Consider the following 18,696-nt stretch of genomic DNA (forward strand, 5'->3'; position numbering starts at 1 on the left):
CTGAGCAGGCTATTGGAAAGACCACATCCCCTGGCAATACACAGGGGGGTTCTCTGGACTCAGAGAAATCTCCCCTGGGTAAGGACTACACATCTGATACACTCCTCAAGGGGTGAGCGAGTGAACCCAGAAAGCAAATCCATAACAGCCAGCATAAACCACCAGCAGTTATGATTCTGGAGTCTGGTGGCCATAGGAGAGACCTTTGGGCACATCATTGTGGCTGAGTGTTATTACTGTATATTGCGAGTTCTGACCTGGGGCAGAACTTTCTCTGTCTGGTGACTCACTCTTTTTCTTAGTACCAACTACATTGTTTCTTGTAGACTGATCAAAATGCTCACATAAAATCTCTTACTTTAGTACTTAGCCAATGATTAGAGGCTAGAAAAAGAAAAGTTAATTTTGATGCAAACAACAGAAACCGACCAAGTTGTAAGACTTACTGAAAAATCCAAATTGTATATTGCAAGGGGACATTTTTCAGGGAAATTATCCTTTAAAATATAGATGGTGCTCACCACTGTGAATCTGTGGCTTCAGTCTTTAGGGTGATTAGACGACAATGCTTTGCCCTAACGAGTGATGTTTAGGAGATCATTAGATCCTGGAGGGATGTACTTTACAGCATTTAAATAAACCTAAGTTACTGAGCCCTAAAGAGCATAATTGATCATCATTTTATATTTGATCAAAATGGTTTGCAATTATTCCCACTGGGAGATTTATCCATTTGCATCTTGAAGTCAGTTTTGGAATTTTATCCCTTTGATCTTGCCATAATATCATGATTAATTGATTGATTCAAGGATTCAGGAGTCAATAAACCCAGTATTTGTTATTATTTATTATTTAACTGCCCCCAGTGTGCTGGCTGGCATTCAGAAGCTAAAGAAAATACAGTCCAGCTCTCACAGCTTCTTAAAGAATTGATTACGCAGAAGAAAGAAAAAAAGAAAAGAAAACTGCTTTTTTGTTCAATTGTGTGAATATTAATAAGAGAGAGATAACAAAGAAAATGCATGCTATACTTATATTGGCCATGATTTTAAAATGTTCTGAATATCTGGATTGTTGCTTACTTTTAAATTAATTTTTTGAGACATATATATACATATATATATCCATATTTGTATCTGTACCTGAAAATAAAGCTCCCAGTTTAGTTATTCCTTACATTGTAGAAATGATTCTACTCGGGCATTATTCAAGAAAGACATGGACTTGGAAAAAATAAGCAATAAAACTGTCTTCAGTTCATAAACGTAAAAAACATGTAAGTTTAGAGATATTAATTGTATCCTGATGACCTGTGTGCTTTTCTTAGATTAGGACTAAGCCTGAATAAACACTCCTTCACAGGATGGATTTAGCAGTGGCAAAGAATGAGTCACTGATCCCAAGAAACTCTAATTTCAGATGCCTAGATTTGCTGTCAAAGCCCTGGGCAAGCAAGAATATAACCAAATTGGCCAAATGGGAGGTAGCACAGTGATTAAATATGTTGCCAAATTTGTGCTGTAATTCTCAAATCATGCTTTTTAAGATAATCATTCAAACATGCACCCTAAAAGAAGAGGGGATTTGCTTTGTACATAATGACATGCATGGGTATTATAGCCTCATCCAATGATTAGCACAATGGCAGGATGATTTGGTGACTATTTTACATTTTACAAGGGATTAAATAAAGATATACAGAGCTCAGTGAATTTTTCCCAAGGATGCTAAAATAAAGTTAGTATTAACACTAAGATATTGCAATCCTAATTCATAATTTCCAGAGAATTATCTCTTCCTAGGCCACATTTCTATCCATAAACTGTCAAATTATATAGAGATCTCGTTACACAAATATGCTACTCTCACTTGAAGCTCCAGGAGAGAGGTTTGCAGCATCTAAAAATGGAATTCATCACCAAAAGCCCAATAAAAACGCAAAGGTGTAAGGATGCTACTGAGCTAAGATTGACGGTATGTCCTAAATGCACCAGCTGTGTAAAATACGAAACCATTGGCCATGCTGACGTCCCGAAGGAACTCGATGAGAAGCACATGCAATGCCACATGTCCTATATGACAGGCAAGACAACAGTGGTTGACCAGATGTTCTTTTCCTTCTCATTTGCATGGTTAAAACATATGGTAACTGGGAAGAATGAAGTCATCTCTTAAGCAGTGATATGAATGACTTGAAATAAAATTGTTTTAAATCATAGGCTGCACACCTGTCATGGATTAATGTTGCTGAACCTCTGAAAATAAACATGTTAACTATAACCTAAACATCTTATGTCATATGGCGTTTTTTATGCCTTACCGCACATTTACAATCCTTTAAATAAAGCATAGCTCTTCGGAGGGTTTGAGATTGCATAGTTTTATCTGGAGAAAGGTTTGGTTTCCTTACACATGTTAAACTTGGGAGTATTTCAACACTTGCAATAGCAATATTTGGATGTCAGAAGATCTAGATTTCAGCACCCAGAGATAATTTGGTATATAAAACATCTGGTGTGTTTGTGAGAGAGTATCAGATTTAAATCAGTGGTTTCCATATTCCTTTTAGTTAAGTATGCCTTTTGGTAGAAAGTGCAGTTTCTGGTTTATGTTCTTGTCTTTTCAATGGCTAAAGTAAAACTAACACATATTTTTAAAGGTTGCCTTAAGTAAAATAATAGCAAAGAAGAAAGTCAGTTTGCTTGCCATCTTGGGGACATGGGCAGCCAGACAACACAGCTCCAACTTATTACAGCTGATTCTCATACTCAGGATGTTAAAATCTTGGTAGTGACTTATGGAGCACAAATGAAACCAAAGCCCTGAAATTCAGTCATGCTGAGAATTCCCAAGGAGTATGTAGAGTTGGGATTCTGTCTTCTTAAATTTGGAGGTGACAGGAAAAAGCCATCTACTCGTTCCTCTTGTAACATAATTGATTTCCAGACAAGGAAAACTTTACCCCACCTATGGTTTCTATGCTTATATTTTGGCAGATCTCCTAAAATTCTGGTAATGTCAACACTCCCTGTTTACCTTGATGCTATCCTACAAACATGATATGTTAAAAGAGTCTACTTGCTGTAAAACATATTATTATTGATTTTTATGAAGCATTCTTTGGTGTAAGTCATCACACAGCAGTATTTTGAAGCCAGTATATGAATCACACCAAAGAAGGAGAATAAGGTTTGAAGTTTTAGTCTCATGTAAAAATGGAGCTTCTGAGTTGAAAACATCCCTCTGGACCAATGAGGATAAGATTTTAGAAGGGTGGACAAGAGATATGTTCAGCAAAATCTAGGGAAAACATTCAACAGCTACTGTAACACAAACCAGGAAGGGGTAAGGCTTAACTGTACCAGACGTATCACAATTGAACACCGTTAGGCCAATATCTGTGGTATCAGTGTCAAATATTGAGTATGTAATCTCTATTATTTTCAAGTTGGTGCTTATGAATACTGACAACACAGGCAGAATCCTTTGGCCAAATCAATCCTGGAAAGGGACAGCTAAATAGACCTAGAAGAATGACTAACCCTTCCACTTCACGTGTTTATTGGCATTATTTCTTCAGGTCTAGGCATGGCTATGTCTATGGACCAGAGGGCAACATCAATACCACAACCTTGCCAGGTGGCTTCTGGCAAATTGTGGCTCTGGTATGACTTTGACCCAATGCTCACCATCACTGTCTCAATGCTTTGCTCTCCACTTTCAGCGTCTCCCCAAAACAATGCTCAGTGCTTTCCCTACCCCCATCCCTGCCACCACAGCACCGACACGCTATTCTCCCGGTGGAATAGCTAGCGCGGCCAACCCATGAACCACACCGTGTCATGCTGGAGATTTCTTGTAGCCGTGCTTTATCAAGTTGAGGAAGTTCCCCTCTACTCAATTCGCCGAGAGATTCTTTTATCACGGTGGGTATCAGATTTTGTCAAACGCTTTTTCCTATCGGTGAATATGATCATATGATTTTTCTTCTTCGGTTTGTTGATGTGGTGGATGACTTTGATTTTTGGATGTTGGATCAGCTTTTATTTGCTTTTTAAAACACAAATAGGGAAACAAAATTCTATTCAATGAGTACAACAAATAATAAAAGCCGCCTCAACATCTTCTGACATAAGAGATAAAGATGAGAAACATTGATTAATATTGTTATTTTTCAATATTGAGAGGGCAAGAAACCATTTGGATTTACAAAAACATAAAGTTATATTACTAGGCATTGTTATAAATAATACTTTAATTCTCACCTAAAGTTTGGAAGCTCTGGGATTCCTTAAATTCACTCTCTTCATGGAGAAACCCCCTACTTTCCAAGGCTAGAATATCAAGAGAATAAAATTTTTATTTTGGAAAAACCACAGAAGATGGTTTTTTAATTTTCAGCAGGAAAAGGCCTACTTGATGGAACTGCATCACCAACTTGTAATTGACAACATTACTTCTAGGACTTTTAAATCTTGTTGCATTTCGCACCTAGAAGCATAAACAGCGTCCTCTTGTGGTGCTTTTGCTCTATGGGACAGACAAAGCAGAGCTCATATCTGGGTTTGTTCACAGGATTCAAGTCCCCTCTGCCGAACTAACTTATAATGAAATATTAATAGCAGCATCCAGAGGTGTTACCTTTCCAAGGAATATTGGCATTTTTGCTTCCTTATACCTAAAAGTTAACCTCTAAGACAGGTTTTCAGGAACTGGACAGAAAACCTATAGATCAGGTCAGTAGGGCCACAGAGTATTTGGTGTCCCTTCTCAATCACACCCTGTAGCTGACTGCCTAGTTCAACTACATATAAGGCTTTTCAGAGTCTTCAGGTAGCTATTTTTAAAATTTTATCCTGAGGTTTTCGCTGCAATCAGCGGGAGGGTTAAGCTGTAGGGGGCTTAAATCACCATAGTAGAACCAGGACTCTAAAGAACTCATCTCACAGACAAGCAAACTAAGGCCGAGAGAAATGGACAATGATGACAGCAATTTCTTACATTTGTTATAGACCTTGATGGTTGACAAAGTACTTCCTCCTATTATGCTTTCAACCTCACAGTAATCCATTGTGAAGGTCCAGCCTTCTAATGCCATAGATTCTAGCAAGTTACAATTTATGTTATAAAATTACGGCTGTGTTTAACATTTCATTTTTATTTCTCTCTACTGTTTTCCTTGATCTATACAAATAATATAACCCAACAGACAATGTAGGAGGACATGGATTTACAGTGCTGGGACATAAATTTGCAATTAAATAGAAAAAATTTTAAGATAAGGCTCAAACTGGGACCAAGGAACAGTAGAGACATCTTATACCTTCCTCGAGGTATTCAAGGCTGATGGCGGGGATGAAACCAAAAGCCATGCTAAGGTGAGCTTTGCCGAAGTGAGAGGAGGAATTTGGATCAAAACAAGTAGAATGTTATTAGATGAACCCCCTATGCGTATGCTGGTGCTCATCAACACCGGGAAGGCCAGGATATCTGAGAAAAACGGGCCCTTTGCCATTTGTAAAAAGAGGTTCTCTCTGTTTCTTAGTCTTACTCCCAATGGTTTTAATTTTCATCCCACTTTTGTTTTTTCCAGGGCATTCTCACGTACCCAATCTCATTTCAGTCACACAGCAACACGGACTTGACAAAACAGGCACTCGTTTTGCTGTTTACAGGTTTTTATAGCTGCCTATACAGGTGAGAAACTGAAGCCCAGAGGGCTCGAGAGTTTTACTCAATGTCACACAGTTAGGTTCGAAGTGAGCAGAAACTAGGACTCTAGCAGAACATGAGTCAGAGGAGGTCTCCAAAATGCAGTAGAGCAGACTAAACACGGCAGATTGATTCTACCTATGACTGTATCCTAAGTTCCAGCAAACAACAGTAAAGGCATTTAAAAGATTTTAACCCAAAAGAAAAAATGACCAGTCGAAGAGATGTCAACAGATGAGAAATTTCAACGCATGTTTGAAAAACAGTCAAAGGATGGACGTGTGGTTTTAGTTCAGCAGAGAGGAGGAAAGCACAGCTTAGCTTCCACAGAGGGGAATACCGAAAAGAAGTGAGATCACCTGATACCCAGAACTACAGACGTGTGTGACATGGGGCCCAGGTTATAGGAGGCAGAGGGCATGTCACGGATGAAAACAAGACATGGCGCCAAATCTATACACAACCTGATTTGAATCCTGTATCATCCCCGCCCACCATACTGCAAGTCATAATACTCTAAGCCCTGATGATTGACTTAAGCAAAATTGGTGATACTGCCATGGCGGGCGGGTGGAATAGGAACTGGGGATGTGTACACAACCGTAAGCTCTCATTTACTATGACGAGAAATTAAGGGATGATGTCCAAAACTATGAAATCAAAACTGTGTGATATAAATAGCCAAAACATGGAAACCACCTAATGTCCATCGACAGAGGAACAGATAAAGAAGACGTGGTACATATATACAATGGAATATTATTCAGCCATAAAAAAGAATGAAAGAACGCCATTTGCAGCAACATGGATGCAACTAGAGATGATCATACTAAGCGAAGTAAGCCAGAAAGAGCTGGCTTTTTTGGGGGGTTGGCAGATGCAAACTATTACATTTAGAATGGATAAACAACAAGACCCTAATGTATAGCACAGGGAACTATAGTCAATATCCTGATGGTGATAAATATGGTGATAAACTATAATGGAAAATAATATAAAAAAAGAACGTCTATACGTGTATAACTGAGTCACTTTCCTGTACAGCAGAGATTGACACAACATTGTAAATCAACTATAATTCAATAAAAAAAAAAAAAAAAACTGGGTGATATAAACATATTACTTAGAAACATGATGATAAATACCAGAAGAAACAGCTGAATTTGACAACGGTCACCTCTGGGGTTAGGATCAGGAATTGAATGGGATAGAGCAGGTGACTGTAATTTTTCATTTTAAGGCTTCATACACATATTACTTTACTTGAAATATTAATTTTTTAATAATTTTCAAAAATAAATGTAGCCTTAGTCCTCTCTCTCTCAGGAAAAAAAAAGTGAGTTCCCAGCTATGACCTCCTCAGAGGGGCTGTCTAGTGAAATAGTTGGTTGAGGGGCTGAGGAGCCTCCTGGGTAGGACACCTGAACCAAGAGGGAGGGACCCAGACACAGCCAACTGGACCCAATGGCGGAGCCTTGGTCCTCAGAAGGCAAGGAGAGTACACCAGATGCACAGCACACAAGATGCCCCTCAGAACTGTTCTCACTCCAAATCCCTGTTGGTCTCTGTCTGAGGCCCGTGTCGTAGGGAAGTATTAATACAAGCAAAAACCACAAGAGCTAATGCACTGAGAACTCCGCAGGGGCACTCAGCCCAAGGACAGTCCTACCTTGGAATCCCTCTAACAGCCTGTGCCCCGAAAGTGCGGAGATCCCTGGGCAGACCCCTCCGCAGCTGGGCACCTTGAGAGCTCCAGCACATGGGGCGGTGTCCAGAGGAAGACAAGTGCTAGAAGTGGACGTGACTGCCCTGGTTGGATCAGGGCAGGAGTCTGCGATGTAGAAACTGAGTGACTGCTGACTGACCTTGCTCATGCGCACATGACAGGCACCTCCCGGGGACTCCCAAGATCCCTGTGGGGCATTTGGCAGTCACCCCGTAAGCCGTGTGAGCAGACGGAGCGAGACGGGCAAGTTAGGCATAATGTGCTCACGTGGCCCTGTTACCCTCACAGGCTGGCGACCTGGCAAAACAAATCTTCCTGGATAGGGTCCAGATGTGTCGGCTTGGGCATCCGGCTTGGGCAGAGAGGTTAACCTGATCACTTTGGAGTGCCCTTGCCATGGGCGGTCTTCCCAGATGCCAATCAGAGAACATAATGCTGCCCAACCCGCCCCCAAAAGCTCCCAGGTCACCACTCATGAGCGGCCACCCCTCAGACAGCTCCACTAAGCCTGAGAAAGGGGCTGTGACCAGCGGACAAGGCCTTGCCTGCCAGCTCCATGGTCTGGGTTTCACACCAGGAAGAGCAAGGGATCCCAGTGAAATGAGCTCTCAGCTTTGGTGTCTGTTTTTCCCCATGGCCAGATCCTCCATCCTGGGCACCTGGGCACATCCTCAGTTTCTGCAGCCAAAGCCACAGTGTGCTTTGGGTGCCTGGGTACCAAGGAGGAGGCTCCCATCACCTCCTGGGCCCCAGGGCAGCATTTCCGTGCCTCTTTCCTTCCTCCGGTTGTTCTGTTGTTAAAACGAACAAGGGGGATTTTCCCCATGAGGGTCATTTCCATTTCTAGAACAGCGGGGAGTCTCTCAGAGACCTCATCTGAGCCCCTATCCTGCCCTCTCTAGCCCAGATACTCCAAATCACATCCCACCATTCAATGATAGTTCCTCTTCTAAGGAAGGTCTCCTATTGTTTTTCACAGCTTGGTCTTTTTCCTCTAGCTAGACATTCCAAAATCGCAAGGGTCAACCTTAGACATCTATTTTGTAGTCCCCAAAGCACCAGCCCTGGTCCAATAAATATGCCGGCACTCAATAAATATGACGGCACTCAATAAATATGACTTCACTAGCTCTTTCAATCCAAAAGGCTAGTTTCATAAGCAACCCGAAAATTGGCTTGTTAGGGGGAAAGAAAAACAAAGAAAAATCTACAGGTCCTTCAAAGTGCTTTTGATATTCTCTCCTTCATTTTCAGCCCCTTCCCCACACCCATGCATACTAAAAATACATAAATAAGATTCTATCAGAAGCCAGACATTTAGAAGAACATATTTTTGAGGGATTTTTTTCAACAAAGCTTGGATGCCTGTGAAGGTTATAAATTTACAGCTGAAGATCCTCTGCCAGAAGTTCTTTGGGGTGGTTACAGCTGTGAAATACAATCTTTAGGTGACTATGCATCCTCTTTGTGGACCCAGCCTGATTCCAACAGCTGGTATTCCTGACAACATAACTCTTCACAACAGTAATGAAATAACAAGAATATTTATTTAGATGTACATACCACCCTTCACCTAAGGGTCTCTGAGCAACTTCAAACACAGCTGAAATGGCTCCAAGCCATGTACCTCTCCAACTTTGATTTAGAAGCTAAAAAATGAGTCAGTCTGCTGTGTGTAATCCCTTGGCAAAAATCATACACTTCACCATAAATGGAAACAGTGAGTCCTGGCTCCTCTTCAATAATCTTCCTTCCTTTCCTTATGCCTTTCTTCTTTGTTCGTATATAACCATTGGTATAACCTAGACCACACCTGTACATTTTATTTTGTGCTTCCAAGATTTTTTGCAGAGGGTAAGAATACTATAAAAATGATGTGTCTTTCTACTTTGCAAGGTTCCGTAAAATAACTTTTCAATGGGATACCTAAGAAATGGGAAATTCTGTGTAATCTGTGATTTGAGTTCAGTAGAAACCCTCTGTCCTCCAATACTTTATTTTTTCAACACTTGCACGTTTATTTTTCCAAATTTATAGCTATTTCTTGACTTGCCTTATTCTACTCTACTAGACTGGAAGATCTTATAAAATAAGACCTGGGTGTTTATAGCCCTTCTGTTTACAGCAATTTCTCTCATGCCTCATGCAGGGAATATGTAGACCTGTGATGCATTTCTTTATTTCTGAATTGAACCCATGATCTAAATTTTCTCTCAAATATATAATGACCCCAATGTCTACATTAGGATACAAATGAGAGGGTAAAAACAGTAAATGTGCAAACTCTATCTTTTACTCCACTGGACCTAAACAAACAGCTCCCAATGGGTATCTTGGGACCATTATCACTGGAAACAAGGAAAACAGATTACTAGACTCATCAGCATAGGAGCCAGGTCTCTTGTTTTAGTTCAGCACAGCAATAGAGGGAAATTCCTCTGAGATCTTGGATTATTTCAGCCCCACGGCTGGGCAGATAAAATGCTGACCCTCTTGGAAAACCTTGGCTCTTAGTCATTCATTAAATCTCAATAAGGAATCTACTATGTGTCAGACATTGTGCTCAGGGCTGAGGATATAAGAATGTGCATTGCTCTGTCCCTGAGGAACTTGTAGTCCAGGGAGGGAGACCACTGGAGAAACAGAGAAGCGCAGGAAAACACTTAAGTGACATGACATAATTATGCACACAGCGGACGTGGCTCCATCTGAACCCAAGCTGACTGATGCTTCCTCGCAACCACAGGTGGGGCTGTAGGCATACTTTAAAGCCCTGGGCTCTAAACCCGCCTGCCCTCCTCTGACCTGTCCCATTATATCACAGCTGGGGCCATGCCTTGTGTCCTGGCATCCCGAGAGCGGTGCTTTTGTTGTACCCTCTGGGAGCTTTCTGGCTTCTTCCCGGGATGTCATCTTTCTGTTCTCTCTTGGCTCTACACTCTGTAACCCACAGCCTGCTTGTTTTCTTTTCTCACTTGAATGCTGTGGCTAGATAGTATTTTCAGATATTAATCTTTTTTCTCTCTGTATCTGTATTTGTATGTTTCCGTCCTCCAGTTTAGGCTGGTAGCAGTCTTGATATCCCACAAGTTCCAGAAGGCATGCATTGGGGTCAAAAGCAGAAATAGCGCAAGTCCTTCTGACTTCCCCCCAACACACAAAAACATGTTTAAGCCTTTAAGAGAAGTTGGTGGTTTGGGGAGAAGGTGGGAGAGTGTGTGAGAAGCGAGAAGAAGGGGGCTTCATCCTTCTTCCTTCTCTGCCCTAGAAAGAGATGTCCCTGGGCTAGAGGAAGGAAAGGAAGGAAGAAAGATAGCAAAGGGTCCCAGAGCAGACATGCTTCCCTCATGCTCCCACAATCTTGACAGCAAAAGTCCAAGTGGAAGGGCTGGGTGGAGTTTAAGCTAGTCAGACAAAACCACAAGCAGCATCACATGGCATAGCCATGGCAGAGATAAAGGGATCTAGTAGGAAGGATGGCAGCCTCAGCAGTAACCTCCCTGATAGATGACAAAGGACCAGATCACTGCTCTGTACCCTGATGCCTCAGCACAGCATAAGAGGAAGGGAAACTCAAATAAATGCAATTAAGTTTCCCCCCATACTAAAAGGAGGGGTGCTCAGTATGAAATGAAGTTGACTTACAAATTGTAAAAACACATGACATTTCTAACTTATGTGAGTTGTGTGGGCTGATTCATTCTGGAGCCACCCTCTTCCTGGATGCTTTTGTCCGTGTCCTAGGTCTTTAACACTGTCAAACTCTAGATTTAAATATCAGGTTTTGTTTTCTTTCTCTGTAATTTGGAGTGATATTTCAAACTGCTCTCTTTTTTTTAAATTTTTTAAAATTGAAGTATAGTGGATTTACAGTGTTGTGTTAGCTGCTTTCTAAACATTTCTATATGTTTCACTTCAAATTTACCATGTCCTAAAGTGACTTCTATCTTTTTGACTCTCCCACACTCCCACTGTACCAACCCAGTTCTCTCCCCCATGTTCTTTTCTCTGATAATAGCATTAGAGGTCACCAATACTAGAAATCTCATTTATATCCTTAGTTTCTGTATCTCCCTTACCTCCCAGACTGGTCAGTTCCACCTCAGGAATCCCCTCCATTGTCTCAGCCAAATCCATTTCCCAGATGTTCATCATCTGTCCACTGTATTCGCGTTAACAGCCTCCTTCCTGGGGTCTGTGTTATCAAACCCTCTGCTACCCTGCCCAAGGCACCCAAAATCCTAGGTTCCTCTGGCTTCCTATTAGAGAAAATCCACATTCCTCAGCAGGGAATACAGAACTCCACCTAAATATGGTTTCTGAGTACTTCATCCCCCACCGGTTCCTAAATGTTTGCACACTCACACACATACCCTAGAATCTTACCACCTCTCAAGATCCAAGAGGTGACTATTGCTAAGCAATGGATTAGGAAACAGTAAGCTTGTGGTTGAGTCTAGATGATAAGCTGGTTGAACATAACTAAGCATGAAGGAAGTAAGAGCAAATGAGAGAAAATCGTGTTGTGATTTCCTTCTAGAATTTTCTTACAGAGCAAGAAATCAAACCCAGGAGAGCCTGTCACTTAGGATAATGGTTACGGTGAATGCAAATAAAGTTTCTGAACGCTGTAAGGCTGCTCTGGCCAGCTTTCCAAGAGTCCTTGGCCACTTGTGGTGCCTGTAATACCGCCATTCTCACAGGGTTTTTGTTAAGTACAAAAGTGATAGTGGCGGGGGGAGTTCTCTGTAAACTATATAAGTGAGGACTTACAATATTTCCTTTAAATAAATATTCATTCAAAATATTTATTCTGTCTCTTACAATTCAAAATTTCTTAGAAAAATTCAGCTCACAGAGGGTTTGTCTTATGCAAAAAGGAAATGCCATATACCCATGACAATCCAAATAAATTTTAATGAAAGATTGTTGGGAAGTGGCTGGGTTATCCTTTACTGAGAACAGGATGGGGAATCCATATGAATTGAGAAACACTACACCTTAGTTGTTATCATCAGCGCAGCCCTGGTGTGTCTTGGCTGAATTTTTAATACTCTTATCTTTTTAATCTTGCATGACCCTCCCTGACAAAGTCACTCCAAAAAGAGCAGACGCTTCATAAACATTAGAGGCTGGGGAGTAGCTGTTTGTGAAACTCACTGGCCATTACGTGCCTGTATGTTAGGCTAAATAGAATGTTTTATGGAGACTAATATATCCATGGTGAGGCCTCATTAAGTACATTACTGTTTTTATGGACCCTTCAGCACAGCAAACAAATAACCTATCCTTTTTCCCAGAGACTATCCTGATCCCCACAGCTGCTTTGCACTCACCTTGCATGTAGATAAGATATCAAGGCTGGTTTTACAAGATGGCAGAGTAGAACCAGTTCTTTGCTGCTTACAAAGCCCTGATAATACATGATGAAGAATAAAGTTTTATTTCGGTATTCTCCAAACTGTGTTCTACAGAACATTAGTTCTGTAAGCGGTTAATGTGTATTCCGAAAAAATAAAAAGAAAGGAGGTAGCCATGATAAGCGGCTCCATGAGCAAATAGGTTTGGGAAATAATCAGCCAAACAAATATAGTTTTCTTTCCTGCAGGATATGAGCCTTCAACAGGCCAAAGTGCTTTGCAAATCTCCTAGAAGGAAATATAGTATATAGAGTGCCTCGTCTCCAAAATTATTTCACCATAAGACTTATTTTCTAGAGAATACAGTAAAAAAGACACTAACGTTCCACAGAACATAGTTTAGAAGAGGCTGTTTTTTTTTTTTTTTTTTTTTTAATAATTACTTTTTAAGTCCTTTATCTTTTTTTTTTTTTTTTTAATTTATTTATTTATTTTTGGCTGTGTTGGGTCTTCGTTTCTGTGCGAGGGCTTTCTCTAGTTGTGGCGAGCGGGGGCCACTCTTCATCGCGGTGCGCGGGCCTCTCACTATCGCGGCCTCTCCTGTTGCGGAGCACAGGCTCCAGACGCGCAGGCTCAGTAGTTGTGGCTCACGGGTCTAGTCGCTCCGCGGCATGTGGGATCTTCCCAGACCAGGGCTCGAACCCGTGTCCCCTGCATTGGCAGGCAGATTCTCAACCACTGCGCCACCAGGGAAGCCCTAGAAGAGGCTGTTTTATTTAATAAAGCCAAGTAACCAACGACAACCAGTTCAATCGTCTCCAGAACAGCATATTTCTCATTGAAAGTCGTAAACAAAGGAATATCCTCCACAAGCAATATTGTTACAAGAAGCATGAGACAGAATCATCTGCAAATGAAGTTTCGAGTAAAACACATTAAGATTTCACGACAGCCTGAGGATTCACAATTCAATATCTGAAGTCATCGTTTCTTTTATTGAGAATAGGAGAAAAAATTGACAAAGGAGGTTGCCATATTTTCTCCACTTTGCTGCAGGATGACAATTTTTACTAAAGCACCAGAGGGAAAATATTAGAAAAACAAAAAGCCAAGTATATCTGCTGTCCACGTTTTCCCTTGTAATTATAAAAAACATCGTAAGAGTAGCAAGCATATAAGGTATGACAGCAAGAGTGGCCAAGGTGACCAAGAATGGGAACCATAGTGTGAAAGGCCTCTCATGTGACTCCAGGTTGTCATACTGTAATGGATGCTGTTGGTACCCCTCCTGGATCCCTTTTACCTGGCTGGTGCATCCGTTCCCTAGTTGCCATGAGTGTTGGTTACTAATGGCTCCAGGGGCTCCCTCCCTGGAGAACTGCCCTCTGCAGAATAGGAATCACTTTATCCAAGAGATTATATCACCCATTCCAGGGTAGCTCACAACCAGTGACTGGCTGACAAGGGGTACAAAAAGTTAGCCTTCTTTCCCCAAGGTGGGATCAGCCATGTGGCGCAATTCATGCCCAGAGCTCCCTGTGGGATCAAGTTAAAGCTGGCCTCCATGGGCTTCCCTGGTGGCGCAGTGGTTGAGAGTCTGCCTGCCAATGCAGGGGACACGGGTTCGAGCCCTGGTCTGGGAGGATCCCACATGCCGCGGAGCGGCTGGGCCCGTGAGCCACAATTACTGAGCCTGCGCGTCTGGAGCCTGTGCTCCGCAACAAGAGAGGCCGCGATGGTGGGAGGCCCGCGCACCGCGATGAAGAGTGGTCCCCACTTGCCGCAACTAGAGAAAGCCCTCGCACAGAAACGAAGACCCAACACAGTCATAAATAAACAAATAAATAAATAAATAAATAAATAAATAAACGAACGAACGAACGTGAATTTCTAAAAAAAAAAAAGCTGGCCTCCAGCTGAGACCACATCCTTGCTTAGTGCTCTGCCTTGCCCTAGCTACTTCCCTTATTCTCTTTTTCCTGAGACCACTCAATGAATCACATACACCCAAACGCTGGTCTCAGGCTCTCCTCCTAGGGAATCCAGCCTAAGACATACAGTTTAGAAAGTTAGATCTAAAGAGACATTTTTTCTCTTAATCACAATATTAATGTCGTTCACAATGGCCAGTCTTCTCGCCTGCTTCAGGACCCTGACATCATGTTCTATAAGAGGCTCTAGATCAGTATTCCACTTTATGTGGTCTTAGACCATGCACATTAGAGTTATTGCGGTGCTTGCTAAAAAGTGTAGATTGCCAAGGCTCACCCCAGACCTAAGAAATCAGAATCTCTGTAGGTGGGACTCACAAATTACATTTCCTGTATCAGGTACTTCTCATGAATACTAGAGTTTCAGATCCACTATCAGGAGGCCATGGTTTAACCAGTTCTCCCCACCCCCCCGCAGTAACTGAGAGATACTCTCAAAGCAAGCTAATTTGTCTTCTTGCTTTCTGCCTACTGATAAACTCCTCTGAGAGGAAACAGTGTGTGAATTTCCAAGTGGAAATATAGGTGGTCTATAGAGAGAGAGAAAAAAAAAAAAAACGTAACCCAAGCAGACTATTGTTTTGGCTAATGACAAATTACATCCAAATGTAAATTTTGTTTTATTTCTTTGAAATCAAAAAATGTGATTTGAGATGACAACTCTCTAAACAAATAAGCTGGAGAAGCTACGTTTAATCATCTAAAGTCAATTATTCCCAAGTATTTAATGGGCTATGGGAAGGAGGAAAATCTGAAAACATTTTTTCAAAGCACAATGCAGAAAAGATTTACAGTAGCTCATAAAAATCTAAGTTGCCATATTTATTCATCTCACAAAAGTTGTCTGTTGCTTGACAATTATTTACCTAAAGAGTCTCTGATCTCGTAATCCACAGTGAAAACCACCACTCAATGCCGTGTTTTTCCATTCCTCTGACAAGCATGTGACTACCACAGCTGAGCACACATACCCCAATCAGCGGGACAATCAAAATTAACCACGTGCAAGTTAGTAACAAGAGCTAAAACAGAGCTCTAATAGCAAACCTGCTGTCCATCATGGAACCAAGATGGGTCAAGAGAATCAGAGTATGGTGGAGATGCCTTCTAGGGCATGGAGTTTACTGAGAAGCAGTTGATTCAAGCCTAGACTGCTTGGCAAGCATTCTCTTCTCTTCGTTGTTGTTGTTGTTTTCTTTTTGGCGGGGGGGGGGGCGGTGTACGTGCCACATGTGTGGTCTTAGTTTCTTGGTCCAAGAGAAATAAAGTGGTCTTGATTCCATGCCAAACAGAGCAGTTCCTCACTGGCTGCAATTTCTTAATGACCATGTCAGCAGGGATCCCAAAATGAATCAGCCAACCCTAGAAAACTCACTCACCCCTAGAAGATGTGTATAATAATTATCTGGTACTTGGTTAATAGAAAATACAAGAACACACTTCTAATCGAAGTGAAGTACATTTTCAAATCTCAGACATCCAAAAAACTACCTGGTAGGAAGCAAGTGGGTCATTCAATTTGTTTTTCTCTCCTGGAAGTTAAAAACATGGATTCTGTGATAGCAAATCTAAACACAAAAACTCAAAGAGAAGTCTAAACTTGCAAGTTATGGAAATATATTAAGACCAATATTTTTACAAAGAGATATTCCAAATATAAAGGATTGCAAACAACACATTTTTTAAGGAAAGACAACTTTACTGGTTTGAACATGTAGTTTACAAAGTCCAAAGTGGTTCCAATGTGTCATTTTCAAATGAACTCAAATTCCCCTGGAAAATGTGTTATTAGAGTGGCTCCTTTTGGGAAGAAAGTTATACATTACTCCATGGGATTACCATGCAGACACCTGAGACCACGCCTGACAAGAGTCAGCATCTTTGCCTTGAATTTCATAATCAACTCTGTTGGTACACTGCAACTAACTGACTGCACCAAGAGGACGCTAGTCATCTGAGAAACTTGAGATTTTCAAACAGACATAACAAAAAGGAGAAAGAACTATTTTAGAGGAAGGACCCAGGCAATGGCAACACTAAAAGCAGTTAATGATCCAGGCTTCTACCAATAAACAGTCTTACTGCTCTGACAGTTCCAGAAAAGGTAGGAAGAAACATGACAATTATAAACTCATCTCCCCAACAATAATTCCTATGGAGGCACGAGGAAAAATCATCAAACTATCTATTTGAAGGGCACCCAGAGAAGCACCAGGTTCAAATAGCCTTACATGCCTCCATGAAGAACCAGGATAGGAGGGCCCATATAGCCCTTCAGCCACAGAATTGATCTACATGGTATGTGGATAAAGGGAGCAGAATTAGAGCTAATTTTCTCAAGTAATTCAATTCTGGTCTACATGATATTCTTAGCAATTACTGATCAAGATATGGTTTAGCACCTAAATGGTCAAAAGCCAGACCCAAAACCAAGCACCACAGAGTATCATCAAAATGAAAGCTGGGGTTAAAGTTATATGCTTTTGTCCTTCAGATGACACAAAGTGGAGTTGGGCTGCTTAAAAGTCATGGAATCCTAATTAAAAGCAACTGTAATAAAAAAAAAAAAAAGAAAAGCTGCTCAACTTCATTAGCCATCAGGAAACCACAAATTAAAACCATATATGATACCATTATACACCACCAGAATGGCTAAAATGAAAAAGACTGACAATACAAAAGCTTGGTGAAGATAAGGAACAATACGAACTCTCAAACTGATGGGGATGTAAATCGGTTCAACCAATTTGGGGAATTGTTTGGCAGTAAAGCTGACCATACATATACCCGACATCTCAGTGATCCCACAGCCAGGTCTATAGCCAAGAGAAACAGGTACACACGTTCACCCAGTTACTTCTAGTTTTAGGCTATTGTGAAAACTGCTGATATGAATATTCTTCATGGAATACTTAAAAGCTCAAAAACAGGCAAAACTAATCAATGGTATTCGAAGTCAGGATAGTGCTACCCTTAAGGCAGGACAAGTACTGGTAGTATTCTGTTTCTTGATCTAGACCCTGGCTACACAGGTCTGGCCACTTTGCGAAAATATTTTGAGTTGTATACTTACAATTCATATACTTACAATAGTATTTTATGTTATACACTATGGACTGAATTGTGTCCTCTCCCCCCAAATTCATATGTTGAAGTCCTAACCCCAAATGTGATGGAACTTAGAGATGGAGTCTTTCGGCAGTGATTAGATTTAGATGAGATCATGTGGGTGGGGCCCCCATGATGGGATTAGTGCTCTTATAAGAAAACATAACAGAGAGCTTGGTCTCTCTTTCTCTCTCTGCCATGTAAGGACACAGTGAGAAGGTGGCTGTCTGCAAGGTAAGAAGAGGGCTCTCAGCAGGAATTGAATGGGTCAACACTTTGATCTTGAACTTCCCAGCCTTCAGAATTGTGAGAAATAAATGTCTGTTGTTTAAGCCACCAGTCTATGGTATTTTGTTATAGCAGCCTGATCATATTAATATATTATATTCAGTAAAGTTTATTCAGACTAAAATAATAACAAAAAAGCAATGGTAAACATTAGAGAAATAGTCCATTAAAAACAGAATATACTTGAAAACTGTGATTTCAGTAAAGTGTCTTGTGATATTAGTGAGGGATGATTGTTGAGACCTTCTCAAATTCCCAAATTTGCAAATACCCCTTTAGATAAAACAAATCCCCACGGGGATATGGTTCTAGGACAGGACAGGCACTTCCTACATGACAGGTTCTGGACACTAGCCTTGCAGTCTTTGAAACTCAAATATTTGCTTCAGTAAAATGACAAGTGACTTCCTGTTTGGGTCACTCACACACACACACACACACAAAATCCCACTACTGTAATCTCCACAAATGCCAAGTCTGCCATATAAGGTTTGGGGATATAAAGCAAAGC

At 41.1% G+C, this 18,696-nt stretch overlaps 1 protein-coding gene across 17 annotated transcripts in view; it reads right to left on the reverse strand.

Moving 5' to 3' along the window:
* Window positions 1–18,696, reverse strand: part of SPACA1 (sperm acrosome associated 1) — a 204,110-nt gene that overhangs the window by 172,675 nt on the left and 12,739 nt on the right. For 14 of the 17 annotated variants that reach the window (XM_059941666.1, XM_059941667.1, XM_059941665.1 and 11 more), the window contains exon 1: window positions 7,382–7,526. The exons of 1 other annotated variant lie outside the window; for it this stretch is intronic. The gene's annotated coding sequence lies outside the window, so the exon portion shown is untranslated. Of the gene's footprint in view, window positions 1–4,265; window positions 4,335–7,381; window positions 7,527–18,696 lie in introns of those variants that run through there. 2 more of the 17 variants (XM_059941669.1, XM_059941664.1) reach the window with 1 other exon arrangement.

This window comes from Balaenoptera ricei, chromosome 12 (assembly GCF_028023285.1).
Source record: "Balaenoptera ricei isolate mBalRic1 chromosome 12, mBalRic1.hap2, whole genome shotgun sequence".
NCBI classification, from domain to species: Eukaryota; Metazoa; Chordata; class Mammalia; order Artiodactyla; family Balaenopteridae; genus Balaenoptera; species Balaenoptera ricei.